This window comes from Perognathus longimembris, chromosome 19 (assembly GCF_023159225.1).
Source record: "Perognathus longimembris pacificus isolate PPM17 chromosome 19, ASM2315922v1, whole genome shotgun sequence".
NCBI lineage: Eukaryota > Metazoa > Chordata > Mammalia > Rodentia > Heteromyidae > Perognathus > Perognathus longimembris.
The window spans coordinates 37,323,843-37,351,526 of record NC_063179.1 but is presented as its reverse complement, the minus strand read 5'-3'; the positions used below and the strand labels follow the sequence as shown (position 1 = coordinate 37,351,526).

Genomic DNA, 27,684 nt, shown 5'->3' with positions numbered 1-27,684 from the left:
TAACTGCTCAGGAATACTGATTTAAGCCTCCAATCAAGGAATGAAACCACAACCAATGAGGACTCGAGTTTCACAGATACCAACAAAAAAGATGTTTTCATTTACTGAAATACTACTAAGGGAACTGGTAGAGCACTAGCTTTGAGCTGAAGAGCTCGGGGACAGCGCCCAGGCCCAGAGTTCAAGCCCCAGGACAGACCAAAAAAAAAAAAAAAAATCTGAACTACTACTAAGATGTTGCTTTGTAACTACTCTTAAATGGCAGCAGGAGGACTAAGTACAGACATGAAAAGGCAAACTTATCCTCAAATAATAATTACATCTTCTTTCTGTGCTAGGCAGCAGAATCAAACTCCTTCTCAATATGGATTTGCAAATTTGTACCACCTAGTCTATTCTCTATCCTTGCAGTTAGTTTGTGACTAAACAGTTAACATAGACTCTCTCTCCTTCAGAAATCACCTCACAATAGATTGTCTGTCACTGACTATACATGCGACTTCACTGGAAGATCCTACTACAGACTGAGGATTCTCAGCACACACACACAGACCCACAAAAATAAACTGCCACTTTTCTCTTTAAATGAAGATTTGTATTTATGATTGTTTCATATCAGGGTATTTCACAGACTCCTAGATATAACACTCAAGGTAATAAAGATCAAATTTGCTATTAGTAAACCAGCTGTACTTAAGCAAAACCACTTTGATAATCATTCTATACAAGCACAATTTTGTAAGATGTTTAAGATATATTATAAAAAATTGAAATGCTTTTTTTGAAGAGGGATACAGTTTTTTTCAAACTGATTAAATCAAACTGAATAGCCTTTTTAGTTTGTACTACAAACAAATTCAGGCAGACACTGGCAGTAAGTCAACAAAGCAGAAGAAATGGATTGTTTCATTATTTCATCCAAGTATATTTCAGTCTATTAAGAAATATGTTCAATGATTGATTAAATATATACAAAACAGAGCACATTTCAAATAGTACAAATATAATTAAGCCTTAAGACCTGGGTTTTAATTCCTTTACTATTCACTATTGGGACAATCACTGGTAGCCATGCCCCTCTCTGAAAAGCCGTTTCTGAGAATGGCAACTGGAAACAATCCTTAAACTCTATAATAGCAATCAAGTTTGAGTATTGAATTTGCAATACTTTTAGATTACCTCCAATTCAACAACTTAGGAATACCTGAAAGACATTAAAAGGCTAGCTTGGGGCTGGGGATATAGCCTAGTGGCAAGAGTGCCTGCCTCGGATACACGAGACCCTAGGTTCGATTCCCCAGCACCACATATACAGAAAACGGCCAGAAGCGGCGCTGTGGCTCAAGTGGCAGAGTGCTAGCCTTGAGCGGGAAGAAGCCAGGGACAGTGCTCAGGCCCTGAGTCCAAGGCCCAGGACTGGCCAAAAAAAAAAAAAAAAAAAAAAATTAAAAGGCTAGCTTATTTAAATTCTACTGGCCTCTACTATGAAATTTATTTTAAAATATTTATTTGTAAATGTAGATTTTATTCTCCAATTTTTTAAACTTCTTAGCCAAGCCAATTTAATTTAAACATTATAGTATATCACAGGAACCTGACCCCAAATCTGTCAGATGACATTTACATAGCATTTTGCAACCTAAATGTTTCATCTGCTTTTCAATGAAAACTGTGAATTCTCAAAATAAATTTGTATAATCAGAAGGGTTATGTGGTTGTAATAATTTTACAAATGAAGGAGGTGACAGTGACTGTCACCGCCTTAACAATTGTTCAAATTTACAATGGTGAGAAAGGGACAGCTATTCAGAAGAAGCCACATTTCAGGTTTTTATCTTTTCTCCAGCTATCTATATGTGATACAATACTTTGGGTAACAACTCACAATTCTCAGAAAACTACTCAATCACCAAAAGGACAGATACTGTATAGTTTACTGTGCTGCTAAGATGTGATATTTTGCTAGGTGTATCAAATACATTTCAACTTAGTTTTTACAACTTATGGTGGATTTTTTGGGATTTAATCCTGTTGTAAAGTAAAAGAACATCTGTACTTCCAAAGTACGCACACAGCAAAATGTGATACAGATCCTAGAGGAAGCCCAGCCCAGCCTCTGGTCTAACATGCCCAAGATTAAGTCTGACTCCCAATATCAAACTGCATTTTCTGATTTCAGTGAGCTCATAGACAGGTTAAACACATGTGGGCATGTGTGTGCATGGATGTGCACAGACATACACATAAAAATTTCAAGGTTGTTTGGTTTCAAAACAATAGATTTAGAATGATTAAAACCAAGTTCCCCCCAAAATATATTTGTAGAGTTTAATAAAACATTCAAAGTCAACTGCCGACTACCCACAAAGGCAAACCAAATTTTATTCCATCAGAACAGTTTTATAAAGAAACTCCCTAAGAACATTTTAGTATCAGATTAATAGTAGAATCAAAGGCCTATTGTGCCTTATTTTGCTCACTAACTCCAGTGAATAAAATCTCTCAATTTATAAATTAGAAATTATAAATCTCAGTCTGTTTGGTACATCACTAAGAAGTATAATCTGTCCTGTCTTGGGCATGTCTATGCAAAGAAACCTCTTGTATGGTCCCGTATAGCTATATCTCCATCAGGGGAGACTGCCTGCAGAAAGTTTTTCTTAGCCCCCTTTATTAAAAGATTCTTTTCTGCTCATCTTTCAGACAATGATGGAACTAGATGATGGTGGCATCATAAATGTACTCCCTCTGGCATTAATACTTAGTGTATATATCCCAACTCATAAATGTGATTTTTATCACTCCCTGAAATGAGCACAATGAGCTTTCACTTGTTCATCATGGCTATGTGATAAATCAAAGTGGGCTAATTAAAGCCTCTTGACAGTCCTCAGCTATCACAAAGGATAAAGTTCAACTTCTAACATGGCACACAAGATCCACTATGGTATAGTCTGCTTCTATCATAGCTTCTCCTCCAAAACTCAGTATCAGCCACAGAAGTTATGCAAAATAATCTTAATTGTAAAATGTAGGTAACTGTTTCCTACCCCCACACATTATAAGCATTACTTACTGCTATCACTTCTGGCCAACCTTTTTCTCTCTTAATGGTACTTTGCTCAATCTACTCATCTCATTTGCCACTACTGGATCCAAGTTTTCTCTTCTTTTGGAAGTCTTCACAAGTCCTCAAGAAGAACAAATAAATAACTCCCCCATTATATAAGACTATTTACAAGGTATATGATGTACTGTCAATCAAGCTACATTCTTTGAGACTGTCTAATTTTCTATCAGTAATCCCCAAGAATATGATAAGGAATTGGTCTCAGTCAATTTTGCATTCCTAGGACTCAGTTAATACTGGCACAAATCAGTTAGTAATGAAAGAAAAAATAGTATTGTTCAGCGGTCCAGAAAACTCTCTCCAGGCTGGGAATATGGCCTAGTGGTAGAGTGCTTGCCTCGTATACATGAAGCCCTAGGTTCAATTCCTCAGCACCACATATATGGAAAAGGCCAGAAGTGGCGCTGTGGCTCAAGAGGTAGAGTGCTAGCCTTGAGCAAAAAGAAGCCAGGGACAGTGCTCAGGCCCTGAGTTCAAGCTCCACTACTGGCAAAAAAAAAAAAAAACTCTTTTTGTGCAATGAATGCCAGGACCATAGCAGTCATTCTTGGCTGGTTCCTCATTTCTACCTCTGAAGAAGTACTGAGCACTCCTGAGCGTGCCCTGAGACAAGAGCACACACAAAGATGACCGCAAGTATGGTAGGTGGGGAGACGACACTGCACTAGCAGTGAGGGAATCAAAACCTGAAGGAGGTTCTTACAATCATAACAGGCTATCCTTATCTATCTGATCTTAGTGCCTACGTTCACCAATAAATTGCTGCTTTGTAACAGAGATAATCTGATTTAGCTAGTCCTCAAACTAAAACAAGTCCTCACCTAGGCAAAATTCAACAAACAAAATTTGTATCTTACCTCTACTGAAACATACTACAGGTTTTTTTATTTGAGGGTTTCCTGATCTTTTTTTGTGCAGCATATAGTATGTTTACATCTGTTTCCCAACCTCCTTACAAATTAAAAGCAGTTCATTTGAGACATATTACAAGGAAAAAATTTTAATCTATTTACGAAAACATACCCAACACTCATAAAGTCTAGCAATCTAAGTTATTTTGGCCTTTCTGGATGATCTGTACATTTGATGTAAAGGGGCATAATTCTGATGTTTAAAGAGGCAAACCATTCTTTTCCTGGGACTGCTGATTACACAAAATTGTACATGTCTCAATATATTACCACAGTAAAAGTACAGTTACATTTAAAATAAAATTATAAACAAGTCCACTTGTAAAAATGTGCCCCAAAATTTAAGCTAATATACCCATATACTTTGTGTAGAGTTGTTCCCATTAGTGAAAAACTATAAGCTGAGAAACCTATCATGATATGCATATAAAATGGAATATAACTCAGCCCTTTAATAAGATTACATTCATTAACAAGAGAAGAAAGCCGAAACATAGTATTGAGTGCAAAAATAAAGACTAGCAAACAGCACATGAAGTTATGCAATTTCACTCATATTGTCTCACCATTTATGCTTTAGTAAGTGTACATGGCAAGCATGCATATTAACAAGCTATTAATGGTGAAAAACCCTGTACTACCAAATGGTTCATTGTGGTTTTCATCTCTTCATGATTTTCTATAATATCTCAATTTGCTGCAGAACGATATATTTTTCATATAATCAGAAAAAAAATGAACAGAATACATCCTAGCCCAGACACATACATCTCAAACATTGCTTGAAAAGATAAAAGATAAAGAAAAAATGGCAAGTAGGTGGATATATCTAATATACAACTACCATGTGGTGCTTTCCATCTATCTGCTACAACAGAAAAATCAGCAGAAAGCTATAGTCTCATCACTGCAAATTCATCAACACTAGAAAATCTGACTTTAAAGACTAGAATATTTATATGTAAGAGTAGCTTACATATTGCCCAAACTATCCTTCCAATTTAATATATTTATTTCTATCTGGAAAGCATTCCTCAAGTGTTTAATGTTAAAACAAAAAAAAAATGTCAAGCAATGGAGATACTGATGTTTATCTTCTCCCAAGCTCACATTGAAATGTAACTGTCATTATAACAGCACCAAGGGATGGGACCTTCACAATAGGTAGCTAGGTGACAAAAGTTCTGTCTTCATTAACAGAAAACTGCTGCTACTGAAGAAACCAGTTAGTTCCTGTAAAAGTGGGCTCCTCTTTCTGTTACATGCATGTTCACTTTTGCCTTCTGCCAGGTTTTGAGGAACCATGAAGGCACTCTGCACTCATCAAATAGGATCCTCCATCTTGGACTTCTCAGCTGCCAAAATTATGAACTAAATGAATTTGTTTACAAGTTAACCACTGTGTCACATTCTGCTATAAGAGAAAAAAGTACTAAAAGTACTAAGATGGGGAAGGTATTAACCTGAAGGAAATCCCGCTATACAATTTAAAAGAAGAGCCTTAGCTCAAGAAGTTTCAAAACTGAGTCTGCTACTCAATTGACAATGCTCAATCACAAGCTTTATAATTTGTGGGTGTTCTCTAAAGCAAAAGGGAAATTCAAGGGGAAAGGGATAGGTAGCACTGGGGAATAAGAACTTATTTTCTCCTAGGAGGGAAAAAAAAGAGTTCAATATTAGTCTATTATTTCTGAATTTCAGTAATTTTCCTCCTCATAAAAGCATAGGGGATAAGGAAATTATTCTTAATTAGAATAACCTTCTTAGTCAAAATATATAGCCTAGAAGGGGGGAAAACATTCAAAAGTAAAGACAGAGAAAGTACTATGAAAAGTGGCAGACTTCCTGCCCTGGGATACTTTTGGGATGTTCTAGTGGTAAGCAGGCATTCTACATGCAGTCAGGCAGGCTAGACAAGTCAAGGAAAGGAAACCAAAGAACAAAGGTGAAGCAAAAAGTAAGCTCTGCAGGAAATACGATGGAAGAAAGAAAGGAAAATTCCATTCTGCCTTAAGCTTTGGATGCCCTCAGGATGTCATTAATGGTAGTAGGGTCTCATTACAGAAATTCCTGACATTGACCAAAGGACTCTTTTTGTTGTTATTACAAGATCAGAAACTACATGCTCCTTTTTATATATTATCAAGGCTGGTGCATGTATCATGAATCTATTAAACTCTTCTCAGCGCAGAATGTCTTCATCAAGATCCACCTGTGTCCTGCTATAAACTACTGGTAATACTGACAGTTACACAGGAAGATTAACAACACAGATTGAGAAGAGACAGACCCCAAATCGGTATAAATCTGTCAGTAATGTGTTCTGTACTTTTTTTTTTGGGGGGGGGGGTGTCATGGGGCTTGAACTCTGGGCCTGAATGTTGACCCTGAGCTCTTCAGCTCAAGGCTAGAGCTCTACCACTTGAGCCATAGCACCACTGTGTTCTGGACTTTTTCTTTCTTTCTTTCTTTCTTTCTATATAATAGTTTCCAAGTGCATTCATTTCATGAGTCACTGCAGACTTTTTCACTTATTTGTACTCTGTTAAACTTGCCAAGTACTTAAGGCTGCAAGAAAAACATACCCATTCAAGTTTGGTGAGGGAGTATCTTCCTGAAGGGTGCTCTAAGTTACTAAGAGTCTCTCAAAGGTGGAAGACTTAAAGAAATACCACCTAAAATTATTTTCCAAAAGACGCATTAATGTTTGGCAACTTAAGAGACAAATTCAAAATTTCATAATTTTTGTCAAAACTCAAGTTTCAAAATTTTTCCTACTTCTATGCAAACCAGTAATATAAGTTTTCACTACTTAAGGTTTCCTACTCATAAAATACTACAAGTCACAACTGTGACCATAAAAACAATAGCAAAAAACAAAAGGAGAAAAGCCTCTCAATAATTACACAGCAAAGTAGTCAGGGACACTTTTAAGCCACTTGTGTGCCATTAAACCATATCACAGTTGTTGGAAGTTTTAAATTAATAGAATAAAATCCTGACAACATTACCTAGCACAATATATTATTACTAAAATCATTTCTCACTATCATCTTCTGGAAAAAGGATGTCAGATCAAAATCATCCAAAATGCATCCCAATGTGAAAAACAGTTTATATCCAGACTGTTTCTTACATCTGAAAGGACACTGGCATATCAGCACTATTTAGAAACTATTGGTTTTCCAAGGCATTATGCCTGTAAGCAAAGTTTTGAAATGTGAGCTATTCTATCTTTGAAAGAGTAAAAGGAAAAGGAATAGTTTCAGAGGTTGTTCATCAAAGAGTAGCTTTGACAGGTCATTATTTTAAACTAATTTTAAATTTATTTGTAGATTATTCATTGTGTTCAAGTGTTTTTGCCTTACAGTTCTTTAAGACTTATAAGCACTCAATTCAAAGAGCTCTACTTTCATTGTAAGTAATTTAAATACAAGTTTTTGTCCTTTTTTTCGTATTTTCTTGAATTTATCCCATTTTTTTTATCTAGTCCATCGATTAATCACCAATGCTTCTAGATGCAGCATGGAAAAGAAAATGGAATGGATACAACCCAAACCTTAAGTACTTATGCTATTTGGCTGAGGCAACAGATTTACTATATGTCATTATTGATATTAGCCCATCCTTGATTTGAATAAAGCACAGATTTCCACCAAAAGTATATGGGTAATCTACTGAAGAAAGTTGTTGTCAGAATATGTAACTAACAGCAGAGAAATAAACCCACAAGAATTAGAATAGGCCTCTGAGCTCTACTTAGTATTTATTATTAACATCAAAAAAATTCTCAGAGAAAGTAAATGTTTCCTTGAAAAAAACAAACATAAAGGAACCTGCCGTAAATGAGTGAGTTGGACAGAGGGCATTTGGCAGGAAACATGGGTAAGGAGTTTCAAAATTAAAGTAAGAACTATTCATGTTCCTTGAGAAAGTAAACTGTTCAAAGGTATGAAAAAAAGTTTAAACCTACACAAAGGGATTATTAAAAACCAGGAAAACCTATTAACCCACAAGTTGTTGGATCGTTTTTCTTAAGTACACACATGTTTTCAAAACTTCAGAATCTTGAAATATATTCCTGATTAGCAACACTCAGGTTTCCAGCTGCCTTTTTTACATTTGTTCACTTCATCAAATCCCTAATTCTACCAAAGCTCTTTGTCCTGCTCAAATGCCAGCTTAGCTCACCTTACCAGCAAGGCTCTTCTGGTTTTTGTCAGCTGTGCTCATGATAAAGCAGCTGGGAAATATGGAAAAACCATTAACTACTGGCTGATAAAGAGTATGACCATTGAGTTTCACCATTTGTTATAGAAAAATCTAGGAGAAAAAAATGTAAACTGGAAAAAAAACCTGAAAAAAGTTTAGAGAGACTATTCATTGTTCCACATCTGTTCAGAAAAGCATAATGACCAATCCATGTAAAATAGCCACAGCTTGGGCTGAGAATGTGGCTTAGCGGTAGAGTGTTTGCCTAGCATGCACTAAGCCCTGGGTTTGATTCCTCAGCACCACATAATCAGAAAAGGCCAGAAGTGGTGCTGTGGCTCAAGTGGTAAAGTGCTAGCCTTGAGCAAAAAGAAGCCAGAGACAGTGTTCAGGCCCTGAGTCCAAGCCCCAGGACTGGGAAAAAAAAAAAACCAACAACAACAAATGGTAGCCTGCTGAATACGAGTATGAAGCCCTGAGTTTGAACTCCGTATCAAACCTGCCACCCACCCCCCCGGAAAAAAAAACTGCTGACAGTATGGCTAATCAGTATAATGCCTAGTAAGAATTGGGTTCAAATCCCAAGTACTATCAAACAAAATAGCCACAGCTCAGCTAACAAAAGTATTTATTAATCCTTGTTTAAAGACAGAGGTAAGGAAAAAAATTTGCCAAGGCACAAAAGAAAAAGACAAATAACTCAGAAGCAGGAAGAGAAATGTCCAATGATGCAATGGGGTAAACCAAAGGTCTCACCAGGTCTGTTTCCCTGATGTAGTACCTAAATGGCATGCTGAGGGCAGGTAGACATCAATTTGCAACGTAGAGAGAACTTTTCACAACTTCAAAGCATAAAAATGTACTCCCAATTAGTATATAATATATAAAAGAAAAATGCAGGCTACGACTTGTGTATTACCTGTCTTTAGCTACGTTCAATTGCTAGATAACAATGCCACAGTTCCCTTTATTTCCTATGCCTTACCAATGCAATTCAAGAAATGGGAATATCCAAAGCTCTACCTTGAACCTGTCTAAGTAATCCCCACTGAAAACTCAAACATCCAAACCTAGCCACACAATAAATCCAATCAGACACTAAAAGTCTAAGGTATCTATCTATATTTAAAAGACACAGAGTTATGAAGTGAACATCATAACTACAAGAATTACATAACTTCTCTGCCCTAGTACACAGAAGCTGAGAAGAGGCTTCAAAAGAACTGAGTTTCGGTTATACTTTTCAGTGGAGGAATCTAGAAACATAAGACAATATGTGATACACAAGTATTGTGTATTCTTTCATGGGACAATAAGGGAGAAAACACACCAACATTGATAAAAGTGCCTATGCAGTAGTTTACATACTAGACATAAATTACCTCAATTAATGCAATTGAGGCCCAGAGATGCTAAGTAACTTACCCCAGGTCCCAAAAAGACTAAGAGCTAGAACCATAATACAAACCAATTGGCTTAACTACAAAAGTAGCTTTCTTTCTCTTAAATCTGGTATCTTCCAATACCATCATCAGGCTTCAAAGAAAGCAAAATTTTAACTACAGGCATCTACAAAAGTAATTTAAAACTCAAGAAGGATCTGAACATTTCCTGGCATCTGAGTACACATTGGTTTGGGTGGACTTCCTTAAATGTTTCTTTTTGCCACATTTGACTTAAAGAAAAAAAAAACCTTCTCAATGTATTTTTAGATATGCATTCAGTCTTTATTTAAGTAGTTGTAAAAGGGGTTTTGATTCTACATGTCTATTTATGAATACGATGCATCTTAACCTATTTTATTCCTTCCATCTTTCTCCCACACTTCTGAAAATAAATATTTAAGTGCCTTCTTCAACAGGTGCTACCAAACATTACTATTTTTAAGTGTGCTTCCCATGTCTAAAATACTTTGCCACTTGAGATGAGATTGCATTGCACCTTACAGATGAAAAGGACTATGCAAATCACTTAACTGAAGCCTAGGAATACCTATAGGAAATGTCCTAAGTTTCTGAGATAAGTGTTAAAAAAAAAAAAGATGAAGCAAATGCCATTTACATGTGATTCTGCAAATGTAAATTTTTATTTATTTTTTAATGTCATTTATTTTTTACATTCCAGATTCCACTTTGAAATGGTTAATTTATATCCCACAAATACTATAATTTGTCATTTTTATTTTCAAGGCATTAAACTTATTTAAGCAGTTTTTGCTAGAGTAAAAAAACCTTTCCAGGTTTTCATTCACTCAAAATAAGATCTGAATTGCAACTACAGCCAGCTGCAGGCTTGAAAAGAGAATGACAGCCAGTCATCCCATCCTCCACTCTGATCACCTGCCTCTCATTATCCTTCCACCTCCAAAATGCTCAGATTTTTAACCCAATGAGGAGCAGGCGGCCTTGTCAGCTGCTCGGTCTTTTTGTTATCTATACAAAGTTATTTTATCCTATGCTTGAAATTTAAAAGGAAAAGCAACTTTAAACAAAAGCAAAATGCCCTGTGCTTTGGAAAACTCAAAAAAGCAAGGCATTTAAAAATAGTATACAATAAGATTTATTTCCAATAACATGTTCAATTGATAAGCCCAAATTTTTCCTTGTGTGCTCAGTTTGAATTCTGTGTCTGCTGTACAACTTTCAGATTTAGAACTAATCTGTAACTTTAGGGATATTTCACCTAGAAAGATGTTTCAAAGTTAAAGAAAATTATACTCAGCATTCTACTAGAAAGTAAAACTAACATATTTAAAACTACATTTTATCCTGTGTTTCCTGACTTGTGGGGCCTGTGTATTTTAGTTATCTCCCTTAATTTCCTATCTACATCCTAAGTACTTCTAATACTATATTTTTCGTTCTACACATAGGCACCATAACTTTATGTTTTAAAGCTTTTGGAAAACTTAAAAAAAACTGGTCAAAGAAAAAAGGAAACACTGACACCTTAGAGTTCAGTTAATTTTGTTATTTACTGCTATGTAACTCTAGGTAGTCCCAGATCATAAAAATGCATCTCAAGATTATGAATGTTAATGTGAATGTCAAAGAAAGATGAAATAAGGACACTCCCATAATTCCAGTGAAATAATACCCTAGAAAACTTAAGACTGAGAGGTTCTTTCAGTTTAAAATAATTCAGTGTAAATTCTGGCTATTTTATCACCAAGTGACTGACAGCTATATATGGAAAGAGAAAGAAGGAGCAAAAGAATGCACTTGTCTATCAGATAAACATGATGCTACATAGTCTTTGGTTGCATTCATGTGGAAAGGACTAGCTTTTGGCATGCATTCCAGTTCTCATTTTCCTCTTATTATCTGTATTACACTACTGTGTATCTCTCAACAATAAAGAAAAAGGTTAGCAGGTGGACCTTTCCTAATACAACACATGCTGGCTACAACCAACTTCGTCTATTCTATCACAAAAGATATCCACATTCCACTTCCACATGAAAAGTCCTGGTAAATTTTGTTTTGAGTGGCTTGTATTACATTTATCCAAACAGTGAACTAAGCATAATGCACTGTAATGAAGGGTTCTATCACATCACACTGCATAAATGCCTCAGTTACTAAAGGGGGAAACTGTCCTTATAGCATTCAAATGGTTGTCTATAGGGAGTTCTAGTTAAACAGAGAAAACTATATCCTGTCATATATGGTTCTTACAAACCAGAGGCCACATGTCAAAGACCAGAAAAATAACAACAAAAAAACTTAGCATTCCCTTTATTTACAGAGGATAACCCCAGACCCCCAGTGGGTGCATGACACTATGCTTAGTACTAAACTCTAAATATACTGTCATTTCTTAACCATATGCATCTATGACAAGGTCTAATTTATAAGCTAGGCACAGTAAGAGATTAACAATACAAGCGAGAATTATAACAATATGCTGTAATAAGAGTAACTTGATGTTTATAAATTGGTTCAGCCATTTTTCTCTTTTTTTTTTTTTTTGCCAGTCATGGGCCTTGAACTCAGGGCCTGAGCACTGTCCCTGGCTTCTTTTTGCTCAAGGATAGCACTCTACCACTTGAGCCACAGTCCCACTTCTGGCTTTTTCTACATATATGGTGCTGAGGAATCGAATCCAGGGCTTCATGTATGCAAGGCAAGTACTCTACCACTAGGCCATATTCTCAGCCCTCAGCCATTTTTCTTCTAGTATTCTTGGACTACAAGTAACTAAAATGAGGAAATGGAAATCAAACTCTGGGTTAAAAGGGCCTGTACAGACAACTATCACCAAAGCATGGGTACACCTTTATTCACACCCTAAAATGAAACTATATGTCATGCATCCTGTTAGTTATTTGACCTCACTGTCCAAGACAGATGCATCATCCTTAAATAAGTTCCGTATAGTCATACGCACATTTTTTAAGTTACCAACAATTCTCATTTAAAAGAGAAGTTGCAATGGTATTGTATAAAAAGTCCAGAATGAGTCATTCTACAAAAATATCTGTTACATACTATAAGGAACATTATTTGTGAAGAAATGAAGTAGTTTATACTTGAGATAATTCTAAACCAAGGGTTCATAATTACCTGAACAATAGTCAAGGAGAGCAAAAGTTGTCAGTGAAGAAAACTTGGTCAGTGAATATTCTAAACATCACATAAACAGGCTTAACATTTTGCTTATTGTCTATCAGATGCAACTTGGCATTTGCTTTGCTCAGAGTTCTTTTTCAACGTGTGCTCACACTTTAAGTTGCTTTTGAATGTCATTAACCGATCTAACTACCCTAGGACAAAGACAAGTTAGTAAAATTATGCTTTAGATGGTGTACTTCATTTTTGGCCTACAATTGAGTAGAAAGATTTAGGTACAGGTGTTCTCTTGGGAAGGGTGAATTACCCTAGAAGGTTCACCATGCTTTGTTCTAGTCTTTACCTGATATTGTGCGAAAGCCAGTGTAAATAATATGTTACATCTCCTGAAAAAGCCCACTTAAAAGATTAAAAAAACAATATAAATAAAAATCCCTGAAAGAGCTATTTACTAGTATGTAATATAAAAAAAAGAGGCTTCACTTTTTTGTGGTATTAAATTCTTGGTTTTCATAGACTTTTCAACACAAACTAACCAAAAGACCCTTTGGAAAAATGAAACTGTAAAAGGCAATAGACTACTCAACTGTAAGTAAATCGCTGTTATTTCCAGATGACAGTGTACAACAGATTTAAAGGAAAAGTGGGGCAATAAAACACACTTCACAAATACAAAGATCACTCCAAGGATAGAAAAAGAAGTTCTTTTACAAGATCTAGTCATGAGATGAGTGCTGGTGGCTCATGCCTGTAATCCTAGCTACTCAGGCGGCTGAGACCTGAGGATCAGAGTTCAAAGCTGCCTGGGGAAGGAGAGTCTGTGAGACTCCAAATAATGACCAGAAAGCCCTAAGTGGAGCTGTGGCTCAAGTGGTAGAGCACTAGCCTCACTTAAGCATAGGAGCTTAAGAACAGTGCCTAGGCCTTGAGTTCAAGCCCCAGGCTCCATAAAAAAAAAAAAAGAAAAAAAAATTCGTCCTGAAACTAATGTTTTAAAATAACATTCTGAATAACCTGAAGATACAATATTATGTTTCAAATTATTTTTTATTCACCTTTTAAGTTTTTATTGATTTCCATAAGGACTTAAAATTGGAAATGTATGTCTCCCAGTCTCTCTCAAGGCAACATAAAGTTACTAATTTCTTGTAAACCCTCCCAAAGATGCTGCCCAGACATACAACCAACATATATTTCCTTCTTTATGCTCAAATACTAGCATATCACATACTATCCTATATTTTGTGGATTTTTTACATTTAATAAATATTTTACTTCACTCTATATCACTAATTTTATTCTTATATTGCATAATGTTCTACTTGAGTGGATAATATTTAATTTAATCAGTCTTCTACAATGAACATTTGGGCTATATCCAATGCTTTGCTACTATGAACAATGCTTCTATAAACCTACTTTTCCATTGAGCATAAATTTATAGATGTTGAGTCAAATGTGTCTATGCATATATATTTCTGATCAATGCTGTGAAATTATCCAACAAAAAAAACCTACTTTACCCTCCTATTATCAATGCATTAGTGCTTATCTCTCCACACTCTTCTCTTATTGATTTGTTGGAACTGCTTATTCATTAAGGAAATTCACCCATTATTTCTGATGAGTTGGAAATGTTCTTTCAACTTGGCTTTTTACTTTGCTTTGTGGTACTTTCTGACATGGAGAAATGTTTATTTTTAAGCAGTCTAATTCATGAATCTCTTTGTACTCTTGCTTCAAGGATTTATAGTTCAATAACTTCATGCTAAATTATAAAATAAACCCATTTAGCACTACTTCTTTTGTGCCTTTGATTTATAAATTTAAAGTCTGCTATCATTTGAAGTTACAAATTACAGAACAGCTTTTTCTTGTAGAAGTGTACCCACTTATCCTAAACACCATAATTACTGAATAAATTTCATCATTGATTTCAGATGTCAACCTAACTTATATCTTGTGTTTTGGAGGTTTTATTTTGTTGGTATGTACAACCATACACATACCTTCATTGTAGTTTTAATTACTATTGCTTAATGGTTTCTTTAAGACCTGCTAGAGCTGATTCAACATCTTCATTGCTCTTCTTTTCCATAATGTATTATCATATTCTCACTTCTATATTAACATTAGATTTTGAAGGCCATAAAAAGTCCTGTTGGAGCCAGGTGCCAGTGACACAAATCTATAATCCTAGCTACTCAGGATTAGCTACTAAGATCTGAGGATCCTGGTTCAAACTAGCCCAGGCAAGAAGGTCCAGGAGACTCTTACTTCCAAATAACCACCAAAAAAGAAGCAAGTGGAGCTGTAGCTAAAGTTGTAGAGCTGTAGCTAAAGTCTAGTCTTGAGCAAAAAGGCTCAAGGAGAGCTCTCAGCTTCTGAGTTCAAGCACAAAAACAAAGTCCTGTTTGCATTTTATGTGGGGTTACTCAATTTACAAATTTAGGGAGTCAGTTACTTTTTAAAAACCTCTTTTGAGCTTCGCCTATCTGGCTCAACGTGATCTTCAGTGCCATCCATTTAGGGCAAAAGGCATGAGTTCATTTTTTTAATTATATTTAAGTAGTTGTACAAACGAGTTGCCAATTAACAAAGCAATTCATGAATACAATGTATACTGATTAATGTCACCCCTTTCAACATTCTCACCCATCCCTCAATTCATTTATATTTATGGTTGAGTACTACTCCATGGCATAAATGTATTGTGTTATATGTATAAACACATATATACACCATTAAACACATATTGATACATATCAATAAATATGTATATTGTCATATAAACGTGCTGTATATAGGAAAATATATACACACATACCATATTTTCCCTATCTACTCATTAGTTTGGGGGTTCCTCGCTGATCCCATAGTTTGCCTACTGAGAACACCACTGCAATAAACAGAGATATGTGGTGTCTCTTGTTTACTGATTTATACTCCTTCAGATATATGCCCAAAAGTAGTAAGGCAAGCTCATAAGGTAGGTCCACTTTTAGCATGTCTTCACTTACTTGCTGAATCTGGTCTAAAATTATAGTAGCTGAATTAACAATAATAATAGGACATGATTTAAGCAGACAGTAAAAGATCAGTAGAAGGGAGAAGAGAGAATATTCAAAGTGAAGAGGAGCAAAGTACACTATGTGTGTGTATATTTATGGATATTGTACATACATATAAAACTGTCTGAATAATAGTATCCCATATTATGGCCAGCCAATATACTTTAATAATAATCTTATGCAAGGCAATTTTGGCACACCAAACTGCGAATGCTGTGATTTGTGCCTTAACTAGAAAAATCTAGCCTTCATATTAGTACATCACTAATGTAGTAATTCCTTCTTCAGCCTGAAGGGCAATAAGAAAAAGGTACAAGTATCAAAAATACTATAAAAATAGGATTTTCCTTGCGTTATCCACAAATTAAATAGGAAACAACTGTTCTTAAGAAAACAGAAAAGAAACTGTATCGATGAGCCACAGGTTCTAAGCTCTTCTTCTAAACTTTAATTCTCCTTTAGTAATGGTTTATTTTGTAAACTGCTTTCTACCTTTCCATTCAAAAGACACTCCAAATTGAAAAGTCATATTCTACTGTTCCTATGGAATTATTAACAAATTATCTCTCACCATGTAAATGGAAGCAAAAGGTATGATGGATAAGAGCAAAAAATAAAGAGAATCAATTTTTTATGTTTATGGTTTAGTTTACATTTTGATGGACATTAACACATTCACACATATGCACAAACTATCTACAAACCAGAGAATAACGAACTTTTTAAAAGTGCTTGGGATCAAACCCTGAGTTTCATACATGCTAGGCAATCACTTTACCTTCAGCCCAAGGAATAATAATGTTATAAGTAGTTTTTCTAGGGCTGGGAATATGGCCTAGTGGTAGAGTGCTTGCCTCATATACATGAAGCCCTGGGTTCGATTCTTCAGCACCACATACCCAGCAAAAGCGGAAGTGGTACTGTGACTCAAGTAGTAGAGTGCTAGCCTTGAGCAAAAAGAATCCAGGGACAGTGCTCAGACCCTGAGTTCAAGTCCCAGGACTGGTAAAAAGTAAATAAATGAATAGATTTTTTTTTTTGCCAGTCCTGGTCTTGGACTCAGGGCCTGAGCACTGTCCCTGGCTTCTTTTTGCTCAAGGCTAGCACTCTGCCACTTGAGTCATAGCGCCACTGCTGCCCATTTTCTGTATATGTGGTGCTGGGGAATCAAACCCAGGGCTTCAAGTATACGAGGCAAGCACTCTTGCCACTAGGCCATATCCCCAGCCCTGAATAGATTTTTTAAAGTAGTTTTTTTTATTGTTTTAACAAAGGAGTTGCCAAAACAATTTTTATAAATACAATATATATTGATCAATGTAACCCCTTTAAACCTTCTCACCCATCTATCCCCTATCTATCCCTTCTCTCACTCTTTTAATTCTGTAATACACTGGATTCTTGACTGCATTCTCCCCCACTTCTATTTATTTGTCTACTCTTTTCCCCTTGACTCCACCCCACCTCTTCAGATTATCTGCTTCCTGGTGTTTTATTTTGGTGAACTTTTACTTTGCCTTTCTAAGGAATTACAGTATTTGAGTTCTCCTTTGAATCTACCATATTCTAGTTAACATACTTATAATACACTTGCAAACCACACAACAGATTTACTTAAACGTTTATAAACTAAATCCAGCTTCCACATACATGGGTAAAATGCATCCTTATTTCTCTGGTCTAGACTTACTAACATAACCTTTTCCAGGTCTTTCCATTTCTTTGCACACCATACAGTATCATTCTTCCTAATGGATAATCAGGTTTATTAAACAAAAACATTCTTTTTCTCTCCAGTCTATACTTGTAACATTAAAATCATAACTATCAGCCAGCACCACTGGCTCACCCTTGTGAGCTCCTAAGAAAGCTGAGATCTGGAGGATCAAGGACATGCTAGACAGAAACGTACATAGTGTCTATCTCCAAAATAATCTGCAAAAGCAGCAGCTGGCTGCTAATGGCTCTTACCTGTAATCTAACTACTCGGGAGACTGAGACCTGAAAGATCACAGTTCAAGCCCAACATAGGCAGAAAAATCCAAAAAGCTATCTCCAATTGACCATCAAAAAGTCAGAATAGAGGTATTTCTCAAGTGGTACAGCACCAGCTCTGAGCAAGAAAGCAGGGCAAGAGTACAAGGCAATGAGTCCAAGTCCCTTTACTGGGTGGGAGAAAAGCAAGGTTGAAGACTGGCTAGAATAGGGCATAAACATAGGAAATGAAGAAAAAAATCATACATATCAAAACAGCATCATATTCTCTATTGAAAGGTAAAAGCAAGATAGGAGACCAAAGTAATAGGGCAAGGTCAGATCATAAAACCTCTATAGGCAACAGTAAAAATTTTAGTTTGGTATTAAGAATAATGAAAAATTGCCAGGCACCAGTGGTTCATGTCTATAATCCTTATATTGGTCAACAGGCTGAAATATGAGGATCCTGGCTCAACACTAGCCTAAGCAAACAAATCCCAGACACTCTTACTTCCAATTACCCAAAAAAGAGAAAGAAGTGGAGAGCCTTTGAACACTACCCTTGAGTGAAAAAGCCAAGTAGGAGTGCAAGGCTCCGAGTTCAAACCACAGTACTGGCACCAAAAAAAAAAAAAAAAAGAAAGAAAGAAAGAGAGAGAGAGAGAAAAGAAAAGAAAGGAGAGGGAAGGAGGGAGGGAGGGAGGAAAAAAGAAAGAAAGAAAGAAAGAAAGAGAAACCCCTGAAAAATCAACAAGAGATCTCAAATAGGGAAAGTGGAAAGTGATCATAAATGTTTTTAAAAGATGACTGCATTACAGTTAAGAGACAGCTTAGTTGCAAGATGATAAAAGTAGATGTAGCCTGGTGCTGGTGACTCATGCCTATAACCCTAGCTAATCAGGAAACTGATATCTGAGGATCACAGTTCAAAGCCAGACTGGACCAAAAAAAAGTCCATGAGACTCTTATCTCCAATTAACCACCAGAAAACCAGAAGTGGAACTGTAGCTCAAAGTAGTAGGGCATTAGCCTTGGGTAAAAAGAGCTCAAGGACAGCACCCTGCCTCTGAGTTCAAGCCCCATGACTGACTAAAAACAAAATAAAGGTAGATATAGAAAGTTACTGCAACACAGCAGCCATGATGGAGTTAGGGTGTGGCAATAGTGATGACAGGGAGAAGATTCATTTTACAGACACTGAGAAGACAGAAATGACAAGACATTGGTAATTTCCTGTCTTGTCTAATTCAGTAGTTAGTGGCGCCCTTTACATAACTAGAGAACAAGGAAGAAAGGCAAGTTCAGAAGGAAGATTGTAATGAAAAGATATACAGTTAACCAACTGTACTGCATAATCTGGAGCTCAAGAAAAGTAAATGTTTTACATAGTAATTTGAGAGTAAATTAAAAAATAGGAAAATGATCCAGAAAAGTATGTAGAAGAGAGTAGGCTCATGAAGACAACTGGTTTTGCCACAAAAAAAAACAACCAAGAAAAAAACAAGACTGAATTTATAAAATTCAAGGAAAAACTGTTGTGAACCCATTACATTTAGCAACACTGGCACTTTCAGCTGGTTCAGTAGTGTGATGGGCACAGACCAGAATGGAGAAGGGACTAAGGAGTGAAGTAGGGTTTAATAATAACCCTTGAGTCTGATGACTCCAGTAATTTAAACGCACAAACAAACAGGAACTGAGGGGGCAAAATGGAATGGAAAGGCTCAGGATCAAAAGAGTATTTTGTTGTTTTTGGTTTCATTTGGTTTGGTTTTTTTGCATTGCCGAGAACTGAGCTAAGGGTTCTGAACTAAGGAGTTACATCCTCAGCCCAAAAGGGAGCCTTTTATTTTAAGACCCTAAGAGATTTCATGATCCCATCATTTATGCAAAGCAGTAGAAAGGAAAAAATTGTTTCTTTTCAATAATGCCCTCACACATGAAATATATGAATGCTGCTCAATTCTGTGGATTATCTTATGGTGGTAATAAGAAATCTCAGCCATTTTCAATACAATTTTATTCACACTGAAAGATAATAAATCAACATAAAACAGACATAAAGCAGTTCACAAGGCGATTTTACACTTAAATTAAATTAGAATATTCATATCAAATGGGAAATGGAATTTTAAAGTTCATGCGCCTAATGATCAATCACTGCTCTGTAAATTGTGAGGTAAGAATAATCTGTGTGTGTGACCAAGAAACTTCCTATGATTTGTCCACAGATTAAAGGTTTTACAGTTTCTTGAAAAAAAAAAAAGACTACATGGATGCTTTATTTACATCCCTAAGGACCCTATATAGTGCACCTAATGTCTTAAGGCAAAGGATTTAACAATTGCTCTAACTGCTCCCTGAACACTGCACACTACACTATGTGGTCCTGAGGTACAAATTCCTACTTAAAACTCATCTTTGGAAGAAAAAAAACTTCAAAGATAAAAACCTAACTGTTTCTCAACAAATAAAACTGTTTACAATACTCCCCAAATCTAACAAGTTACCATGCAAACTATTAATGTTCCTAATTAATCCTGAACTGCTTTTCTCTAAAAATAAAAGCAATCTGGCTCAAGGCATTAACTATTTAAATATTACCCAATGAAACTCTAAACATTTAGTTGTCCAAGAAACCCATAGCTGACTTTAAGGCTTCAAAAGTGAGAAATTCTACTCCTGAAGATTGTCTTTATCATAATATGCAGCACAGATGGCTATACCAATTTTAAAGGATTTTGAAAATATAAAATCTGCTTAGCCTAAGGAGACAAGAGAATTCCCTAAACTAGAAGAATAATTGGAATGAGTCATAAACTTTAGGAAAGTTGGAGAAATTGTTCTAAATTTAGAAAAGGAATTATAACAAAAAAATGAAATCTTAAAAGTCTTCCAAACATCCTTGGGAAAAAAGCTGCTAACATCTCAGCATGGTGACAGCACCTGCCCACACTCCACACTCCTGAAGGCAGAAGTGCACATTGTTACTGGTACATATCCTCAGGTTCATGCTCTCTACCACTGTGACCCTCCACAACTCTACCAACTATGAAGAGGATAGAAAAGTCATCCATTTAATAGGAAATTGGACAAACAAACATATATGTAAGAAATATTTACTTCTTAAGTAACTCTAAATTTTCATAGTGTCTTTTGCTGACTTAGGAGGTTAAAGTCTAAGTTGGAAGCCACCTAAGTAAAAAATAGCGTGAGAGACTATCTCCATAGAATCTGGGCCCATGCTCCATACCTGCCATCTTAGCTATGGGGGGAAGCAAACAGTAAGACGACCAAGGTCCACGCAGCACCTGGGCAGAAACTGAGATGCCATTGCAAAAACAACTAATCCAAAAGTGATTCAATGTTAAAGCACAAGGTTTGTAGTTCAAACTCTCATACCTCCAAAGGAAATGATTTTATCCTATTAATGTGGGGAAAATACAAATCCCTGTCATTATCAGGTATAGGTAATACGTATATGAAATTGGGACACAACTGGGAAACAGACATAAAGCACCATAAAAACATTCCTTTGGCTCCCATTTCCTTCTCTAGAATTCTATACTAAGGAGAAAACACTGAAATGAGGGGAGAGTGAAATGGGGTACTTATGGAACAAACACAATAATGTTCATCTGAGCAATATGAAAAGGAAAAACTCAGAAACAAGTAAGACATAAAATAAGACAATAGACAAATAATGTAAATTCACTTATTACATAGTGTGAACAATAATGATAAAATGTGTAACACAAGAAAAATACTTTTTGTGTCAGGCTAGAAACAGATGGCTATAAAAATAACCAAGCATGGTGGCAAATATCTGTAATTCCAGCTATTCAGGAGACAGAGATGGAGAAGATCACAGTTGCACACCACCTTAGCCCAGAGAAAAAGATATGGAGACTCCCATTCTAACCTATTAGTTAGATGTGGTAAGGTATGTCTGTCATCCCAGGTACAAAGGATGTATAAACAGAAAATATGGCCAGAAGAAAAAAGTAAGACCTAGTTCAAAAAAAAAAACTAACATAAAAATGGCTGGGGACATAACTCAAAGGACTAACATAAAAATTGCTGGGGATATAACACAAATGGCAAAGTTTGCCTAGCAAGTACAAGGTACAAGGTAAAGCCTATGAGTTCAAACCCCAAAGGGGGGGGGAGGGAGGGAGGAGGGAGTACAGATTGGTGAAAATACCTTCTTATTACACAATGAGTTCAAGCTTCAATACTTCCCCAAAAAAAGTACTGATTGATGTAAAATACATCTTGATTAAAATAATGTTATAAAAATAATTTACCTATTACCTTGTAAATATTTCATAATGTAGTTTGTTTACTTGTTAGTTCAAAACAGCTTTAAAAAATGGAGGTGGGATCCAGGCACTGGTGGCTCATGTCGTAATCCTAGCTACTCAAGGTGCTGAGATCTAAGGACTGTGGTTCAAAAGTAGCCAGGGCAGGAAAATTCCATGAGACTCATTTCCAATTATCTATAAAAAGCTGTAAATGGAACTGTGGCTAAAGTGGGAAGGCACTAGCCTTGACCAAAAGAGCTCAGGGAAAGTGCCCAGACCCTGAGTCCAAGCCTCAGAAATGGCACCAAAAAAAGTAAAGCATTTTATAAGGTGTTTGCAAATTCTAAGAAATGGAAGTTGGATGTTCTTTTAGATTAGTTCCCAAAACTAAAAATAATAGTTATCAAGAGGGGCTTAACATCCCAGTTTTAAACTCAAAACTCCGGGGCTTTCCACTTACATTTAGAATTAAATAATTTATGAGATAACTTCTAAGTCCCAAGTGAACTTACAATTGTATGCATGTATGTTCCAACTTGTTTTCATGGAACTTGTAACTTTCAGTTACATAAAGTTACAAGATAACTATCAGTAGTAGTTCAGTTGTTTCATCTACTGAAACACTGGACTTTTCTACCCAAAAAAGAAACTGATCATCAAAAATGGTAAAAACCCGTTAAGTGAAAGACTGGACATTTTTTAAAGAAATACGATGATTTTAAAAGTTGAGTGGCGAACATTATAAAAGAAAAATGAAGGCAGATTTCTCAGAGGTCCTTCCCTCTCCTTTTCTACTGTAGACTCGTTTCAATTGCCTAAAATGACAGTGACAATTACATAATTGATTCTAATAAATGATAGCTTGCCCCTTTTTAACACTCTTAAAATATTTCAACGGAGTACATTTTTCAACAATTTATTAGGTATCTTCCTTAATGCAGAAAATTATACTGGTGTGTCTACTATAAATTACTCATAATTATACTTTACATAAAATATAGTAGCTAACATGTTTTGAGTTCTTACCATGTATTGGGCACAATGCTACTGATTAAATCTAACTGAATCCTTGCAATAATCCTGTGATACTGGAACAAACAAGTTTAAAATTCATCCCATAAATGTACAAAGAGTCACTAAACATTTAACACAAAGGTAACAAAACTGGGATCAGAAATCACAAAGTCTGGGCTGGGGATATAGCCTAGCGGCAAGAGTGCCAGCCTCGGATACACGAGGCCCTAGGTTCGATTCCCCAGCACCACATATACAGAAAATGGCCAGAAGCGGCGCTGTGGCTCAAGTGGCAGAGTGCTAGCCTTGAGCGGGAAGAAGCCAGGGACAGTGCTCAGGCCCTGAGTCCAAGGCCCAGGACTGGCAAAAAAAAAAAAAAAAAAAAAAAGAAATCACAAAGTCTAACCATTATTCTGTATGGTCTCTGTGTTCTGCCTGTTCTCTAGAGAGTTTGAGACCTAGAAAAATCAAGGACTCTAAACTCTGACTTACTTGATTCAAATCCCAGCTGCACAGTTTAGTAAGGAATCTTGGGAAAGCTAGAGAAAATCTGTGTCTCATTTTTCTCAACAACAAAAGGTAAGTAATAAATGAGGTAAAATCATGCAGGTTTGGGGGGTGTAGCTTAGCAGTGGAGCACTTGTTTAGCATGCACAAAGCCCTATGGCTGATGCCAACACCACAAAAAATAACTTAGAAAAAGAATTCAAACATCGTGGTTTTGTGTGCCATTAAACCCAAGCTCAGGAGGCTGAGGCAAAAGGACCACAAGTTTGAAGCCAGCCTGGCTGGGTAACTTTTGGAGAGATGTTTTCTAAAAAGAAAATGAAAAGGGGTGGGAGTATAACTGTAACAGAAAACTTGCCTAGCAAGTATGAGCTCCAAATATGGGCCTAGGGGTGGGGTATTCTGTATCACGAAAATGTCAGGAGAAAATAGAATGCTTAGAAAGCAGTGACTTCCACAAACTGAGGACTTAATAGTCACAGTCAGCAAGTTACTCTTCAGGGGACAATGACATATGTAGGTCTTTGGCCCCACACCAAATGGCCTCAAACTGCTCATACTAAGTTCTTGAGTCATTTCTATTTTTATTCTTTTTTTCTTTTTAAGTTTCCTCTGTCAACCTATCACGTAGTCATGGTGGCACTATAGCTACTAATCTGCATCTCCTTCTTCTCTTTCTATGCTTATACTGTAAACCAGAAAACTAAAGAGCAAGACTTTATAACCAATTTCTAAGGCTAGGTTCTGAGACAGTTGAGAGAAAAACTTCAGTGTGTGAACAACATAACATTTAAGTTTTGCTTTTCAGAGTTTTCTAGCTTCTTTGTGAGATTTGAAATGTTGAGTATAACATAAATTTTACACCCATAGATAAAGCTGGCCTTGCTAGAGTACAACTAAAATGTAGCACTGATGCAATTCTGGCAAATCATATACATAAAGAAAGACAAAAAGAAGGTGGCTATGAGCTAGTATATTGGATTACTCAAATCATCCATGCAAGTATAATCAGTCTTCTCAGGCTCATTATGGATTATGGAAGTTTAGAAGTAAACTCTAGTATCAGGTATGATGGTTCAAACCTATAATCCTAGCTACCTGGGAGGATAGCAGTTGAAGGCCAGCACTGGCAAAAAAAAAAAAAAAAAAAAAAAAAAGTCAGCAATACCAAAATCTCACCCAATAAAAATCTAGGAGTGGTGGTAGTCACCTGCCATCACAGCCACTAGAGAAGCATAAATAGGAGGATTATGTTCTAGGGCAGTTGACATATAAACAAAAGACCCCATTCAAAAAATAACTGGGCTAAAGACCCAAGTGGTGAATTACTGGAATAAAGGAAGGAAAGAGGGAAGGACAGAAGGAGAGGAAGAGAGACCTAATAAAAGCATTTTTGGTTTAGAGTTTGGCTTGGTTTTGGGGGGCAAGATATCACTTTATAACCCAGGCTGGCTTTGAACTTGCTCTCTACTTAAGGTTGACCTCCAACTCCTAGTCTTAATGCTGGGATTATAGGCATGTACTACCACATCCAGTTTTAATAAAAGATTGAAGGCTGGGACAGTGTATGGAAGAAGAACTAAGGCAGTCGACTGATAACATCATTTTAGGCATGAGTGCCAAGCTTACAGCCGAAATATGGTAGTTTGACAAAATATTTCTGATTGCTATCCAATCCAATGCTATTTGCACTTGCTCTGCAGTAAATCAGCAAAGGGAACCAACTCCACCATTTCAGATCCTTCAATGATGAGCCCATTAGACAAAGTTAAGTAGTGAAACCACTAAGTGGTAGTAGAGAACATAATCACACTGTTCGCTATGAGACAGTCTTCACTGGATTAAAGTAAAAACACACAAGGGAGGGTGAAACGGAGGTGAACATACAAAATGCACTTGAGATGCCTCCAAAATGGAAGGAAAACATTCAAATCTGAGACTAAAGCTTAGAATGTCCACCCCTCTTACAGCAAATATACCAAGTACGGCTATATTTGTGTTGTGCCATTGTGAATGCCATTCCTAAACATTTTTCAAAATGTAGCAAGTCACCTATTCTCTATCTGAGAAGCTAGTCTATAAATTATTTAACAGGAATAATGTTCCTGTTTTTAATTTCCATACCATTTCTATCATCAATCTATTATCTTTCCATTATCTGTTACTCTTCGCTGGAATTTTTTGAAATAATGAAGTTCACTGATACAACTGATGGTATGAGTTACATTAAAAAATAAAAATCATAAAGGTCTGGGGTCAGCAGACCTTTTCTGTACAAGGCTTGAGAGTATTTTATGCCATTGAACCCATAAAGTTCTGTGTCAAGAGACATAAAACAAGGAGTCACTATTTATGAACAAGGAAGAGGGCTCTCAGTAAACTCCAAATTCAAATTTGCCAGTATGTTTGGGATTTTACAATCTTCAAAACTGTGAGAAATGAATTTCTGTTGCTCATAAGCCATTCAGCATTCAGTATTTTGTTATGGCAGTCTTAAAAGCATAAGACATAAACTAATGTGCATGTGTGTGTTCCAATAAAACTTTATTTATGGGCTCAGAATTCTGAACTTCACTCATTTTTCACATGAAAATATTTTAATATTTCTAACAACTAAAAATGTTATGAAGGCATTTCTCAGTTTTCAGGCTATACAAAAACAGGTGGCGGGCTGGGGATATGGCCTAGTGGCAAGAGTGTTTGCCTCGTATACATGAGGCCCTGGGTTCAATTCCCCAGCACCACATATACAGAATATGGCCAGAAGGGGCGCTGTGGCTCAAGTGGCAGAGTGCTAGCCTTGAGCAAAAAGAAGCCAGGGACAGTGCTCAGGCCCTGAGTTCAAGCCCCAGGACTGGCCAAAAAAAAAAAAAAAAAAAACAGGTGGCAAGCCAGTTTGGCCTACAGGCCATAACTATTCTGATCCCTGATACAGATTACCCTAATACTAAAAAATAAAAATAAAATACATCAACAGCAACTCTGAACTTAAGTCACATTCTAACCTAGATCTGTCAATATGCTATTATATCCTCTGAAATAGAAGCAATACTATACAAATTACAGGAAAGTTCTAGTCTCAAAAGTCAATACCAAAATGCTAATTAAGTCAGTGCTATCTAATAATATTTAAACAGGTTTAACTTTCCTCAAGTATACCGTAAACCTTGGCAGTTCTCATATTAATAGCAGAGGGGGTTGCTTTATTTTTTTCTGAAACAGGGAGGGGCTCATTATGTATACCAGGTTGGCCTCAAGCTTACAATCCTGCTAGGCTGGGACTTCAGGCTTGAAACACTGTGCTTTGGCCCAAAAGAGTATTTTTAGGACTATCCTTGAATATCTAGGTTCGCTCCCCACCCCCTAGGAGTCAATTAACCACTTGGGCACTGTGCCAATTATAAATTTCTATAGCACTGTAAAAGCTATTTCCTGAAGCATTGTTAAATGTATTAGGTATTTTTTAAAAAACAACAGAATAGACACAAGTTTTTGAGAACGTAAAGGAAAACAACCGTTTGTAAGTGTAGCAAAAGTGTAGCAAGGTAAATACTTACAAAAAATTATACAGAATATTATATATTCTCTATATAATGTATCAAAACTGGTTCCATCTATCAGTAGATAATTATTTTTCTAGAACTGGTGAGAACACTGAAACAATTCTGATGTAGTAATTCATAAACGGCCTTTTAAACTACTGTCAACAGCCTGCACTGAACCTTTTCCATCTGCTGGTATCAGTGAGCTCTGATCAACCATTTTCCCTATAAGCACTGTCCTTGGTAGAGTGGGCAGAGAAAAAAGTACAGTTACAAATGGAGGCAGTTTCCTCATTCCAACAATTTTGCACAAGCAAATGTGAGAAATCTAGATATAAGTTTTTCATCCCAAACCTCCAGGAGAAAAGAGACAAATTGAAACCAGAGTAGCTTGCCCCAGGTATCTATAAATTAGTGATATATCCAGCATACACATTTTGTTTGG

General features: G+C 36.3%; 1 protein-coding gene and 1 long non-coding RNA gene across 2 annotated transcripts in view; one reads left to right on the top strand and one right to left on the bottom strand.

Annotated features, from left to right (window-relative positions):
* Nucleotides 1-27,684, bottom strand: part of Zswim6 (zinc finger SWIM-type containing 6) — a 181,295-nt gene that overhangs the window by 127,309 nt on the left and 26,302 nt on the right. The window lies entirely within an intron of this gene.
* LOC125367706 lies at nucleotides 25,847-27,158 on the top strand. The gene is made up of 2 exons (XR_007214131.1): nucleotides 25,847-26,360; nucleotides 26,581-27,158. It is a non-coding gene; the product is annotated as an uncharacterized LOC125367706 (long non-coding RNA).